A 15,405-nucleotide genomic window follows, 5' to 3' on the forward strand; every position below is an offset into this window, starting at 1 on the left:
TTAGTGTATGGAGGACAATACAGGCAATTTTCTTCTTCCTATGACCCAGGGAGGAAAGAAACAGACAGTTTCCAAAACTCACAAAGTTTGAGGTTTGCCGCCAGCTCCATGTTTATCCAACTCAAACCACACACACAGTGGCACTAAGATTTCTTTGTGAAACTCTGTTAAAGCAGATCTTTGTTTACCAACACCAGACCTCACTTTGAAGGCAATCACTTTAAGGTGGATAATTCTTTCTCTGTCCCCATGGTAATTGCCATCACTGCCAGGAAACTGCATCTGTTTTTAAAACTGTACTTATTTAACTTCACTCTCTAGCCATTTTTTTCATTTTATGCTTTTGTAAACAAGACTGAAAAGCTTTTTAGTAATTTGTGTCTCTTCCATGTTTAAGTGCCTTTCAAAGCACAGAGGTCAAGTAATCTCTCAACCTTCTATTTGAATGTGATTATTTTTTTTTTACATTTTTTTTTTTTCTGCCTCCTGGATCATTTGTTAACTTTTCTTGAAATCTGTTCTGTATCTGTGTTTGAAGTAGGCATCCTAGGTATATTTTACTAATGGTATGTAGAGTCAAGATCTGCCTATTCTGCTACCTTCTTCTATACCAAAGGATCATAGAAACATTTTTGACATTACAGAATTCATCTTCTGCTAGTCATAAATGTTGATATCAATTTTCCCTCAGATCTTTACTTTCAAAGACTGAATTTCCCTCCTGCTGATACCATCTTTATCACTGAAGCTCTGAACTATTACCTTGCCTGTGAATGTATGAAAACACATTTTAGTGCATTGAGACCATTTAGCAATGTAATTTTGATCACTTTATAATAATATCTTGCCTTTGTCTTCATAAAAAAATCAGCCTTTGAAATATGCAAGCTAAACCAGAAAATGCTTAAATCATCACTTTATTCACCAGCTAAAATAGAGTCTACTTAAAAACGTATGCTGCATGTCCTTATGGCAAATATCTTGGAAAAAATCCAAGTGCAATGCCAACGTGTACATCTTTATTATTCAAACATGTAATCTCGTGAAAAGGAAGAAAAGTATTGTATCAGACAGGATCAAACTTCCATGAAACTACCCTGTAGAGTTTTATCTTCTGCTTCTTTATTTATAGAACTCAAGAGTAACTATTTTATCACTATCAGATGACTTTTTTTTGTGTCATTCTTTGTTTCCATTTTAGTCTTCCAGTCCTTTAGTATTTTTCCAAGCTTTGCCAAACACTAACACAGTTCTTGGTGTGGCTAGTGCAACTAGTTAATTTAATGCTCTGATTTGGAAGCACTTTGGACTCAATGGTTCGAAAATGTTTATTTTTAACATACTTTCCCTCACATCCTCCTTTGTCAAAACTGATAAATTCTATCCTCGTCGGGTGGAGGGAATGTGTCTTCTGACATTCTTCTAAACATGGAGAACTATCTATCAAATCTTTATACATAGTTTAGTCACCTTTTGTGGTTTTTTTTCATCACTATTTAGCTATAGACCTCTACCTTACTGCAATATTCATGTTTTAAATTACTTAGAGCCCTAACTCTATTCAGTACTGACACTTGTTGACTCTTTTAGCTTCCCTCATCAGCCATATACATGTCTTAAATTATAATTTTCGGCATTTGCCATTTCCTTAACCTTTGATACATCTATTATTATTATTATTGTTATTGTTGTTGTTGTTGTTATCTTTATTGTTATTGCTTTCATATAAGCTTTTGACCACTACTCAGCATAAGTTTCTTACTGTTTGGAATTGTGTTTTTGGAGTCCATGAACAACTCCTACCCTTTATTTGAACTTTTCTACTTTAAATTGATGTTCTCAATCAGTTATGATTATTTTAGGCCTTAGAAAACTTTTTTTCCTTCTTTAAACTCTATAAAGGTCTCTAAAAATAAATAGATAGACATAGAGACAAATAATTTTGATCAGGACAAAAGTCTTCATACCAAGTAATATAAGCTAAAGAGTGACCATTAGTATCTGAGCAACTGACAATTTTTAAGTTGATGTTTAACTCTTGTTGTATGTCTTAAAGTGAGATTCAGCACTGAAGGAGGGATTCAGTTTCAAATCAAAACACCTATACTTAGGTAGCGACATTTGAGTTGTTGTCTAAGTACTCGCCATAGTCAAAAGAGATACAAGGAAGGCAGTTAGGGGAGCAAGGAGAGCTATTCACCTAACCTGGAGAAGGATTCAGCTGTTGTCGTGGTTTAACCCCAGCCGGCAACTAAGCACCATGCAGTCACTCACTCACTTCCACCCAACCCAGTGGGATGGGGGAGAGAATCAGAAGGGAAAGAGTAGAACTCATGGGTTGAGATAAGAACAGTTTAATAAAACAGAAAGGAAGAAACTAATAGTAATAGTGATAAAATGACAATACTAATAAAAGGATTGGAATATACAAAACAAGTGAAGCACAATGCAATTGCTCACCACTCACCGAGCAATGCCCAGCCAGTTCCCAAGCAGCAATACACCCCCCAGGCCAACTCCCCCCAGTTTATATACTGGGCATGACATCACACGGTATGGAATACCCCTTTGGCCAGTTTGGGTCAGCTGCCCTGGCTGTGTCCCCTCCCGACTTCTTGTGCCCCTCCAGCCTTCTTGCTGGCTGGGCACGAGAAGCTGAAAAATCCTTGACTTAGTCTAAACACTACTGAGCAACAACTGAAAACATCAGTGTGTTATCAACTTTCTTCTCATATTGAATCCAAAACTTAACACTATACCAGCTACCAGAAAGAAAATTAACTGTATCCCAGCCGAAACCAGGACAGCTGTTTAGACACCATTTTAGATAACATACACTGTCCAGTTTGGCCTCTCACAGCTGGTCCAGAAAGCAATTATTTTTCTATAGGTCCTGTATCATGTATTACAAATGTCAGCCCTGTGCAAACATATGATATATTGTAGGGCATTTCAAATGTTACCTAAGCTTAAACAACAGAATCCTGTTCCCAAGAGATTGCTCAGCTGAATAGCTCTCGACTCTCTGCCTTCAAGGTCTAAGGTTACCTAAAGGGCATATGAGACATTTCCATGGCACTGGCAGTTAGGACACAACTTCTGGGAGACATCTGCCCTTCTGGAGCAGCAGCTGAAGGGAAAGGCCTCTCAAAATGCCATAAAAAGCCTGTAGGTGAGCAGCTAAATTAAGCCTTTGATCTCCATTGACCATAGGGCACACAGGAAATGATACCTGCCCCATATATGGACACCTAAAGATAGACACCTAATTTTAGATGACTCATTTGCAAACTGAATCTCACCAACAGTGACCTTATAATTAGGACAGTATTTTCCAAACTGATTATTATGTTTAAAAGTGCTAAGAAAGTTTATGCTGGCTGTATAAGATATCATGCAGCATTTCCTCATTATATACCCTGATAAACCCTTTTTATAATCCCTATGTGATACAAAGAGATGTTTAAGGAACACTGGTGAGAAATCACAGGTATTCTAGCTACAATTTTACTGTTAGAACTCATTCATGAGTAGTTGAGCTCCAGCAGCTCCCAATTTTTAGGTCTTCTTTTTCTTGTTTGCTTTCTGTGTGGAACTAATCTTCCATTTCCCAGACAACTCTAACAAACATGTCCAACCAACTGCCTAATGTAGACCTATTTAATTCTATCTTTTACTAAAATTGATTCTCTTACACCTATTAATCACAATGTTCTTTGAACGCTGTCCCATCTGCCCTTACGTTCTGAAGGTATTAAAATTAAATGCTGTTTCAATTGCTGTAATGAATCTTTCAAATAAAATATCTGCTGAAAAAGCAGATACTTCCTCTCATACAGTGGTGGTAATTAAGAAGTAGGTGTTTGCTTTGTGAGTTTTGCTCTGTGAAACGAACAGTCTTAAACAGTACACAGTCTTTTTTCCTGTTTCTGCATTAAGATTTTCTTTCATCAGTGACATTTTGCATTTGGCTTTTTTTGGCTATTGACAGAGCTTTTTGGTTGTTTTCTGTATCCAAGATCAAAAATGAAAAAATCTCTTGAAGAGGCTAGTAGAGACAGGCTTCATCTATTTACTTCTTGAAATATTTACATATTGGAAAAGTAGCTATGGTAGAATTGCTTATATGAACTAAGCTCTGCGATAACAAAGATCTGATCCAAAAGGTGCCTAACTCACTGATGCCAATGCAGGTGATTAAAAGTGAATTAAGCATATCAGTCCTTCACCATTTATTTTTTGCATTCTCTGAATAATTGGAAGGAAACTCACTCTCCCCCTCTTTTTATCTCCCTTGAGCATGGCAAAAGTTGGAAAAGCATTTGTATGCAAGAATAGTTCAGAAAGTTTTCATTACAGACTATGTATTTTGCAACATCAGTTGTAAAGCAGGATAGCAGGAAACAACAGATGCTCATGACAACATAGGAATGGAAAAGCAGGATCTAGTACTCTAAAAAAACTCCTTATATGTAACATCTTGAATTGAGGAAAGAGAATCCTAAGGGACCTGCTGTTTTCCTCAAGCATCATCAAATGTTTTTCCAGCATCCCTCTACGGTTTGGTTCTACTTTCATGCACAGTATAGCTGAGCACAGAGTGTTTCACATAGGTTAATTTAAGTGAAGAAGACATGGTTTCTTGTGGCCATAAATAGAAACAGTAAAATAAATACATAGATAGCTAGGCAGAGAGCTAGACAGACAGGTACTATGCACAGAACATAGTTCTGCTCAGTGCCTGTGACTGATAAACATCTGAAACACAACACTAGAATCCAGGGAACTTGCTATTGCCCCGTGCAAGCCTTGTGGCTTGCAAGCCACACTAACTTACAAGACCTCAGCTTCAGAATGGAGTCCGGAGGACACAGATTCCTCTTCAACATAGCTTATATATGTCACTGTGCAAGGAAAAAAATTCTCCAGTACTTGGAGACATGTCGTACCTACTTAAATATTTCTTACATGTTTCTAAGGTTGTCTCCTTGGAAACTGGAGTTTCAGCTTGTCTGCTTATCCTTTTCGTCCAAGCTCAGGTACAAGAAATCATTAGCAAGTTGAGATGCTGGTAGCTCTGACAGCTTCACATCATTAATATGCTAACAAGTGTGAAGTAGAAAAATGTATATAATTTGCTGCTTGTTCTCCTATTTGTCCTGCTGGAGAATGAGTTGATGGAAGTAGCAATATTAGCCTTTGATTTCATTACCACTCAAATGTAAGGAAAGACATATGCATGTAAATACAGATTGAAAAGGCTTGTATTACGTCAGATGAGGAAGAATAAAGTAATGGGGAATCTTTCTAACTGTTAATTCTCATACTAATTTATTAATGAATTGGAAGTTTCACAAAGCTCTGCATTTCATTATATTATGACACCTGCATGTTCATCAACACAATAACATGCAATAAATGAATCACTGTATATCAGATAGGTTGTGTTCAGAGTAGTAGAAGGGATACCAAAAGAACATCTTTCATAATGTTCTAATTGTTACCATCCATGGATGGATTAGAAGAGCAAAGCAAAGGAAAGAAAAACTCACATAATCCAGTTTTCTGTTTTTGCTGAGTTCACTTGCTACTATGTTTTCCCCGAATGCCCTAAAATTTAGAGAAAATAATTACACAATAATTACAGAAAACATAATTTTCATAATGTCCAATTTCACCTTGAAAATAAAAAGTTCAACATACACTACTGGATTCCATTTCTTATCCTAAACCAGTTATTTATTCTTGCTGGATTAACAATAAACACTTTACATTCTTTAGTGCAGAAATTGGAAAGTACTGAATTTAAAAGTCTTTCCATAAGAGTAATATATTGCACTTAACATTGTTGATCCTCTGAATGGCTATGAACTTCGTTTACGGTGTTTTATTTCTTACCAATTGGAGGACAATATTTTAAACTTTTAAATCGTTCATTCTCTTTTTGTGGCAATAGAGTGTAATTACCCTGGGCACTAGACCATAATGCTTTTAAGCAGTGTACATGAATATTGCTATAAATACCTCTAGGACTTAGCTATGTTCCCATAAATATGTTTGAATATGTGTATGTTAATGCTTTAAATTGACGTCTCATTATAATCAGGCTGCCTGTCTACTGCAATCCCACACAACCATATGGCAGAAGGGTCTAATGCATAGCAGGTCTGCAATTCTTCCCTTCCTTAACTCACTGTCCTAACCTGGGCATGAACCACAAATTAAGAGAAATTAAATATATTAAAATAATTCCAAAGTTTGGTAAACTAATGCTAATTATTTTGTATGTGGAATATTAAAATGATAATTAAATGTTATGTTTCCCTCTAGCACTAGTTATACTTACTTGTTCATACGTGCAAATAAGTAGTGCCTAAACTGTTTACTTTCTGTGAACATGACTAGTATAGTCACGGTACCATTAACCCACTCACATATGCAGGTATTTACATCCTGGCTAGCTCCAGTGAGTTCACTGAAAACTAAGCTTTGACTCTCCATTTCTTGTGGCCATGTAGTTTTGACTCAAGATTTAAAATTTCTAGTTTTGATGAAGAACATTAACAACATTCTGGGTGTTTTAAAAGACACTGGATGAAATTATGAAAAGTTTTGTTTTAAACCCCTTGTACAGATCTTACAGAAGGCAGTATTTCTAAAAATGTTAATGATAATTTGGGGTTCGATTCCCCTTCCCAAGAAATTATTTTTAATTTAATATTCTATAAATTCAGTCTCTGTCCAGTTGGATAGATGTTAGAAATCAGATCACAGATTGCTTGACTGCATGCCACAGGCATTGCAAGCAGTGAAAAACGATGGTTATTGTTGCTACCACCAACCAATTTTGATGTAATTTGAGCTCTCCACCTAAATTAGTGCAGCTGAACACTAGTCAAGAAACTGTCCTACCTGCACAAAATTGGAAGTTTTGATAATGTGTGGGTAACTTAATATAGGTAGTCAGGAACTTAACTAACAGACATCTGATATAGTCACCTTTACTGCTTTTACTGCTAAATCCTGGAAAATAAAATAAACTGATACAGTATTCAGGGCTTTTTGGACATCTAAATACCATTTAAGTTGGAATTTAGGTGGAGTGGGGGGCTGTTTGCTGAAAGGTGTGCTGAGCTGCACTGAGCTGCAAATACCCAACGGACTGCTACTTTTGTGTTCAGGGGAATGAGACCTATTCTACGCACATTTTAAATAAGAAAGATTGTATTGGGAAAAAGTAAATTTCTTCATTAACCTTTCCTTGTAATTACACCATCTCAAAACCTCACTATTTTGTATTAGTCTTCAGGCTTGAAAGGAAGTAGAAACTCAGATCCATTTTCAAAGAGTGAGCTGGCATTCCTTTTTAAACAAGCTGGAAACAATTGTGGTAGTGCTGATACAACACTCTGCTAAGTAAAGGGAATTAAAAGAAGACTTGGAAACTCCACAATTGTGCCATGGAGGATCCACAGGGGACATCACACACAGACCAATGTGATCAAGTGAAGCCCATTTACTACAACTTTTAGCACAGTTATATACCTTATGCGCTTATGCACGCGCCTTATACAATAATTGGTACAATACCCCGTTTCACGTGGTGCTATCTTATCCTCTATTGGCTGCTCAAGCTTCTTCATGAGGTGTCCAGCGGTTACTTATCTCATTCTTTAGCATCCAGGAGTTGTTTGTCAGGCTCTTCTTATCTTTCTTTTCCCAGCGTACAAGGACACAGCATCCTTGTCTGCTTCAGCACTTTGTAAACTTATGCTTCATTCCCACATAACGGCTGGATTGCTCACATGCCCTTGCCCAGCCAAGAAATCCTCAACACAATGGCATGAAAGTGACTTCTAAAAGTCTTGGTGTAACTGAGAGATGACTAGACAAGAAGACAAAGTCTTAACTTTAGAAAGGTTCCAGGCAAGCCAAGAAATATCTCTGAAAAGAAAGAGAAGTAAAAACAAAACCCCTCTCAATTTGGATCGTTTTTTGAAGACAAGGTGCCCCCCAAATCAACTGCAATGAAATGAAAAGGAAATGTTAAAAGTCCATACAGCAATACGTTTGAACATTTTAGAGCTGGCCAACTGTGGTGACCTGAAAGATAAAAGGTAATGTACATCTATTTATTACTGGTGGTGACTCAGAAAGAAGAGATCCCATTGTTCTGCATCCCATAATGAACAAGTTGTATTGGAGGGGAAAAACCTATGTGAGCCAGTTCAGCTTAAGATCCCAAATGTATGTCTTGGAAATGAAGATGAAAGCAAGGTTTCTAGAAGCCATGTTGGGTAATCTAGTTTAGCTGATGTTGCAGGACTTGTTTCTTGGGATGGGGTGAACAAAGAGAAGATAGTAATTTAGGCTGGTCTGTGTTACATTTACTGTTGTTGCTATTGCTGTTATTATTACTCTTCATTTTTACAACTGTGGGTTTGGAAAGATAGGATTCAAAATCTATGGTATTCAGTACTCAGCCGGCCATAGGAATGAGCTGTCCAGTTCACAGCTGAGAGATAGAAGGAAATGAAAAGAGATGCCAACCAATTTGACAGAAGAAATCTTGCACTGTGATTTATATTCTTGATTTGTCCAGACACCAACAAGGAATTCCAGGATAAGTTCGCATGGCATGACATGAATTGTCTGAGGGACGTTCTTTGCAGCAATGAAGAGCTGTTTTTTCAACTCAGTAGCCACTATGTTACCCTGGAATCAAATAGTAAAACATAATGAAAGGAAACAACCTGAGACACCACCATCTTTGATGGATAAATATGGATGTCTACATGAAGACATTAAAAACCATATCAAGAAGCCTGTCCTGGTTTCAGCTGGGATACAGTTAATTTTCTTTCTGGTAGCTGGTATAGTGTTAAGTTTTGGATTCAATATGAGAAGAAAGTTGATAACACACTGATGTTTTCAGTTGTTGCTCAGTAGTGTTTAGACTAAGTCAAGGATTTTTCAGCTTCTCGTGCCCAGCCAGCAAGAAGGCTGGAGGGGCACAAGAAGTCGGGAGGGGACACAGCCAGGGCAGCTGACCCAAACTAGCTAAAGGGGTATTCTATACCGTGTGACGTCATGCCCAGTATATAAACTGGGGGGAGTTGGCCTGGGGGGTGTATCGCTGCTTGGGAACTGGCTGGGCATTGCTCGGTGAGTGGTGAGCAATTGCATTGTGCTTCACTTGTTTTGTATATTCCAATCCTTTTATTAGTATTGTCATTTTATCACTATTATTATTACTATTAGTTTCTTCCTTTCTGTTTTATTAAACTGTTCTTATCTCAACCCATGAGTTCTACTCTTTCCCTTCTGATTCTCTCCCCCATCCCACTGGGTTGGGTGGAAGTGAGTGAGTGACTGCATGGTGCTTAGTTGCCGGCTGGGGTTAAACCACGACAAAGGCATAGCTCAGCCTTTGAATAATATTGTGCAACATGGAAAGAGGAATATGGTCTACTGAATTACTTGAATTCAAGTATTTAATATCAGTAAAGTTTTTTACTAAGTACAGTTCCAAGGGATTTGAAAAGAAACAGTGATAAACTATTTACAGTGCTTTCTTATTAAATACTCGAAAATACTCATCCATGTGCTGTTTTTAGTCATGTAGCAACACTAACACAACAATGTTCAAGCCTTGTTTTTCATATAATTCACACCTTTAACCACAACAGCTTGCCCTCTTTTTCCCTCTTCATGCAGCTTCCAAAACCACAAATCAGCTTTATAGCAAAGGTGCAATTTTTCTCATATAAATAAAAAGTAGTTATTGAATTTCACCTGAAATTTTACATCTATTGTTCAACACCTCGTGTAGTTGAAGGTTTAAAAGTCATGTATGATAATATTAGAGAAACACTGAAAGTACAGTGTTAATGCCTTCACCATTATTCTAAGAAAGAGACTAAAAAATTAATCAGTGATAGTACTAAGGTTATCAGCAACATAAAAGTCAATTTTTCATAAGTTAATAATGAAAGTAATGGTATTTGGTGTTTTCTAGTAAAATCTCAAGCTGCTGAGAGCATAATACTGCATGAGATTTCCAGTTTTTCTTATTTTTAGCTCTGAGAGCAATAAGGAAAATTTCATAACATGAACTCTACAGAATTAATTACAGTAAGATCAGTGACACCTCTGCCATTCCACCTCCATAATTATTATTTAATCAGCTGAATTTTAATCCGGTCTTCAGAGGTCTAACTTGTGATTTTTTAATGCTGGGCAATGCAGAATTGCATTTTATATTTTCATTATTGCAATCCTTTCCTCACAGAAAATATTCCACCTAAAAAGGAAAAGGTGGCGGTGGGGGGGTACTAAGCTTCCAAGAGAATGCTCCTTTTGGTTTTGGGGAAGTGACAAGACTGAGGAGTCTGAAGGGTGTAGTCATTACTTCAGGACAAACAGTAGAACAGATGAAACTGATTTATGTTCCCTAGCACATATGGCTTGTAATCACATCCTCAGGTGGGCAATGTACCCTTTTTCTTAAACTTTGCTTGGTTGGGGTTTTTTACACTGAAAATTGGTGGGGCCATGAGCTTATATATTGAAGCACTGCAGGACATGTACTGTACTGTGGTTGTAGCTATGTTAGCACTTCAGTGTGGTCAGGCACGTGCTTTTGCAGTGAATCTCCCAAATGTCCCTACTTACTGCAGAGATATTTGGTTCATATTGTGGAGTGGTCTCGAGGCACTGGACTTCCTTCAGATGAACCTAAACATGCTCCAGGAATATATTTAATGCTCTCCAGCTGCAGTCATTCAGTCTAAGGGACCAAACCAGGGCTAGTCTGAAATAAAGCCCATTTGAAGTGTGCATGAGGTTATGAAGTCTTCAGCATCAACTCTTTTGTCTGTGCATATCCACGTTGATGCATCTGCACCGCTGCTGAAGGGGGCATAGCCCCTGTACCCAACATGGATAAACGCTGCCATGTTGGCCAGCCAAAGCCATAGGTAGGCAAAGGGCATGGGCATCAGCTGCAATGGATTCTGTGGGCGCTGTGATTCAGGTGCAAGGATTGCAAATTTAGGATTGCATGAGGTAAGCACAGCCAAGACAGCCATTCTTCACGCCAGCATGAACACAGAAAGGTGGGGGTTATGTTTTACCCCAGTGTGTGTCTGTATGGCATCTCTAGCATCAAAAACTACAAACTTACAAAGTTTGTGTACTTGCTGTAGACGCTACAGCAGTAATAATATTTGCTTTGAACACAGCTGTTTAATTTTTAAGATATTGTCCCATTCTAAAATAACACTGAAAATACAGAGATTTGACAGCAAGGATATTCCCACAGACAGTGATGTAATTTGGTGAGTTAACACGTCAAAACCCACCAAACCCCATTACCACATGTAAAGTGAGACTTCAACAATTTTGTTGATCTTCAATTTCTCTAACAACTGAGGTCACAAAGGTAAATGAATGCCTCAAAATGCATTTTATAAGCGTGTTCCTTGTAGAGTAAGATGTTGCAGAAGAGCAAGAATCAGCATGGAGATATTCCTTCTTTAACTGCTCTAGAGGTCACTTGCTGAACAGCTACCACTTCAACATTAATAAACCTATGCCTGCAAGCTGCCCCCCACAGAAGCCTGGAAACTTCTAAAACTCCTTTCATTTTGAGGGATTAACCTTCTCCGTGTCATGTCACCCTCCCTGCCCCTACCAATTATTTATCTGGGAAATACTGACAAAAAGATATTCTTGAAAATGAAGAGAAAGAAACTCTGATACGGGTTTGAAGGAGAGACAAAAGGTATGCATATAAAAGCAAGAAATGAATGGCTCTATCAAAGATAATGAGCTTGATTCTTCATTAGCTAGCATGTTGTGAAGTTATTTACAGCTATGCAAGCAGGTATAAAATGCTACCAAATCCAAATTATAGTGTCTATGTGCAATTTGAACTCACTTTGTAAATGACTCCACAAAATGCTCGACAATGGAGAATCAAACAGACTATCAATTTCCACTGCTGTCATCATACAATTTCAGAGATTTTTTTTACTCTGGAAAATATGTAGTTCTTTTTCATAACTGTAAACCACTGAAAAACAAGCAAATATCAAATCAGCTCTGGAAGAGGCTGTATCTTAAAAATTATCTGGAGAGCAAAAGTCAAATCAAAAGAGGTTTTTGAATAAAAAACCTCTATTATTACAGGTGCTCCAAAAGAGCATTAGAACTGATTGCATTCATGTTTTTACTTACAGGATTCATATGCTTTTTTAAAATTATTATTTATAATGCTCATCGGTAATTTTTACTCTTTTATCTACCTGGCCATATTTCTAATCTATGTAAATATGGTTCCTTTTCAAATTTGCATAAGCATGTAATTTCACAGTTCAAAGTTCCAGGAGAGTAAACAGGATGTACGTGCATGTTATTAGTACTTTTAATCCTAAAACAAAGAAAATCTTTTTTTTTTTAGAGGAACAGTAGGCTTCCGAAGTCTTTTTTTTTTAACAATAATCTTGTAAAACTCTGGAGAATCAGAGCTCAAACCCATCTGGCAAACACTCTCCATTCAAAAAGATGTCAGAAATTTTTATTTCTGACAACATTTCTGATAAACGTTCAGAAATCAATTGTTATTACCAGCCTGTAGGTTAGATCTTAAATGCTAGAAACAGGGATTTGAAGTTATAATTCCTTCTTGGACCTCTTCAGACAGAGTTCAAAGAGTTTGTGCCCTCAGCTATCTACAGTTCCATAAATGAACTTTGCTCTAAAACTCCATTCATTTTGCACAAATGCTGCCAGTTTTCATTCTGCAGGTTAACCCATGTGTTTTTCAGGTAAAGAGCTCTACATATCCTCATGTGATCCAGAATTTTCTCCTGAGTCTTATAGTGAAATTCTTGACAAGTGCACCCCGACAGAATACGGTCAGCACCCAAATCTGTTTCACCTACACTTTACAAAAATTTTACTCTTACAGCAAAGGTCCCAAATATTAGAAAAGCTAGAAAGAAAGACAAAGAAAGCCAGCCCATTATTGTTGCATTCTGTTGCATAAATATGTCATCGTTCCCTATAGCATAATTTATTTCACTCTTCCTGCATTGTCCAAGCATCTAAATTTTCCCAGTTTGCTCTGTGCTATAACTCAAACATGATTCTGGATGCATATCATTGATTTTGGAGCTTGCAGTAAAGATTTTAAAGCAAAGCAGTCTCACAGGTATATTGCATTACATCAGAATTTTCTATAACTCTGCTCATTACATATTGTTCCAGAGCAACACAGGGGTAGTTTAATGAACTATCGATCTCTCTGGTGTTACTCTTTGTCCTGATTATATTCCATTGGATGTTTGAACATATCCAGGCTTTATTAGTGTGCATTTGTAATGGTTATGTTAACTAACCTATGAAGTTGCTTACAGAGAGCTAAACTTGACCAGACCTACTCTAGAATGTGGAAGGTGAACTCAAATAATTTAAAACTAGACTTAGAAGTCTAAATTGAAAACCAACAAAGGTAAGATTTTTATTGCTCCTGCAATACCTCAGCCATCTATCTAACAAGCTAGCAACAACTTTGTGCATACATCCCTAAAAACTGTGCAACATTTAGCTAACCATCATAAGGAATAATGGATTTTTCATGTTTGAAGACACCACACTGACAGAAGATGGAAAGATGGGGTTTTTTTTTAGGAAAAAACAGACATTAACTAAACAGAAGCTACCAGATTACCACTAACTAGATGAAAGAGTACGATCCTTATCTTTGAGGAGTTCAGGTTGTGTTGTTTAATGCAATTTACTGCAGTTCACAAACTTTTTGGATCAGGTTCTTTCCTTTGTTTTCATAATAATTTGTCACTCAGCCTATCAGATATATGGTGCCTTTCCCTATAGAGTGCCTAGGCTGCTGAACTCCCACTTACAGATTTACAAAATCTAAACATTTCAAACTGCTTTTGCCCAGTGAAACTTAATCATCCCCCAAAATCGTGTATCCTAGCTTCTAACAGAAGTTCTTTGCACTCTTGAATTGTTTCCTGGGGCACAACCAGATAACTTCAGGAATGTCCACCCCATCGTCCCCTCAAACTTCATGTCCTGCATATGGAGTTATCTCCACAGGATGGGGGGAGGGGGAACTCTTTTCCAATCCAGTCCCTTGCAGCTGACTCCCATAGTTACTTTACCTCAGCTGGTACCCCTGGGATTGCCAAGAAAAAGAACGGGCAGCCTTGATTCATTGTGGCTCCATTTGTATAACTTGCACTGTACAACAAGTGTAGCAGTGCAAATAAATGGGAGCAGTTTTATACAGTAAAATAACTTGTGTCGAAAACCTGACATCCACAGTATATATGCATCGGGGGGGGTTGTTTTATTTTATTTGGTTTGTGGGGTAGCTCTAGCCTGGCTCCAGGGACTGAATGCCCATTTGCAGTCGGAGTGCACTGGGTGAGCTCCTGAAGCATATGTGCTATGTAGGTTTTTCAGAGACAATCCAGTTCAGGCACCCTGAGGCAGCTTGACACTATGAGCTGAAGCATAGTAAGTGGGATCAGCTGGGAGATTTGTTTCAAAAGCATACTAAATATTGATCCAAACTAGAACACATGTTTAGATCTGCTCTCTCAGATCTACTGAAAATAGGACAGCAAAGGCAGAAGATCTAAGCTTGTTGCAGGATCCCAAAAGACCACAAGATTAAGACAAAGCAGGAATCCAGTAGGAGGACATAGTTTCAAGTTCATGTGGGTAGACATGGTGGGTCTATTTTTAAAGATAGGTTTTCTTGCTGATGCAGGAAAAAAAATGATCCATGCTGTTGCAAGCCCTAATCCAACCCCACACATAATTTCAGTGCAGGTACCTCTCTCCACCAGAGAATTAAACACAAATCATGTAATCTCTAGCTGTTCCCACCCCTGCAACATGTCAGTTGCTTTATCCAGTGTAAGACATGTACATAAAATAATTGCTTTCACCATTGTTGGCTTTTACTGCAGTTCTTATGGCTCTGCAGAATGCAGCCTGTAGTATCTTGAACCTTAAACCAGATTTTAAATCCTAGCGTCACTGTACACCAGTTGCCTAATTCCACTTGAAACTAAATATTATCCTACATAACTCTGTAGTAAACAGGTTCTGTTCTCTGACTGTCAGCTTTGCACTATACACTAATAAATCAGTTTCAAATCTGTGATGACATCCTAATCCTTTCATCTCTGAAGCTGTACCTAGTGTACTTATAAACCGTTCTTTACTGTTGTCCTTAGCAACTATTCTGTAGCCTTTTTACTCAAGACCCCAAGAAAACCTTTAGTAACTCCTGATTTTGTAATGCTTAATAAAACAGTGATGCTAATTAAAAAATTAAATACAGCTCATCTATTAATAATCACA

Source organism: Haliaeetus albicilla, chromosome 1 (genome assembly GCF_947461875.1).
Source record: "Haliaeetus albicilla chromosome 1, bHalAlb1.1, whole genome shotgun sequence".
NCBI lineage: Eukaryota > Metazoa > Chordata > Aves > Accipitriformes > Accipitridae > Haliaeetus > Haliaeetus albicilla.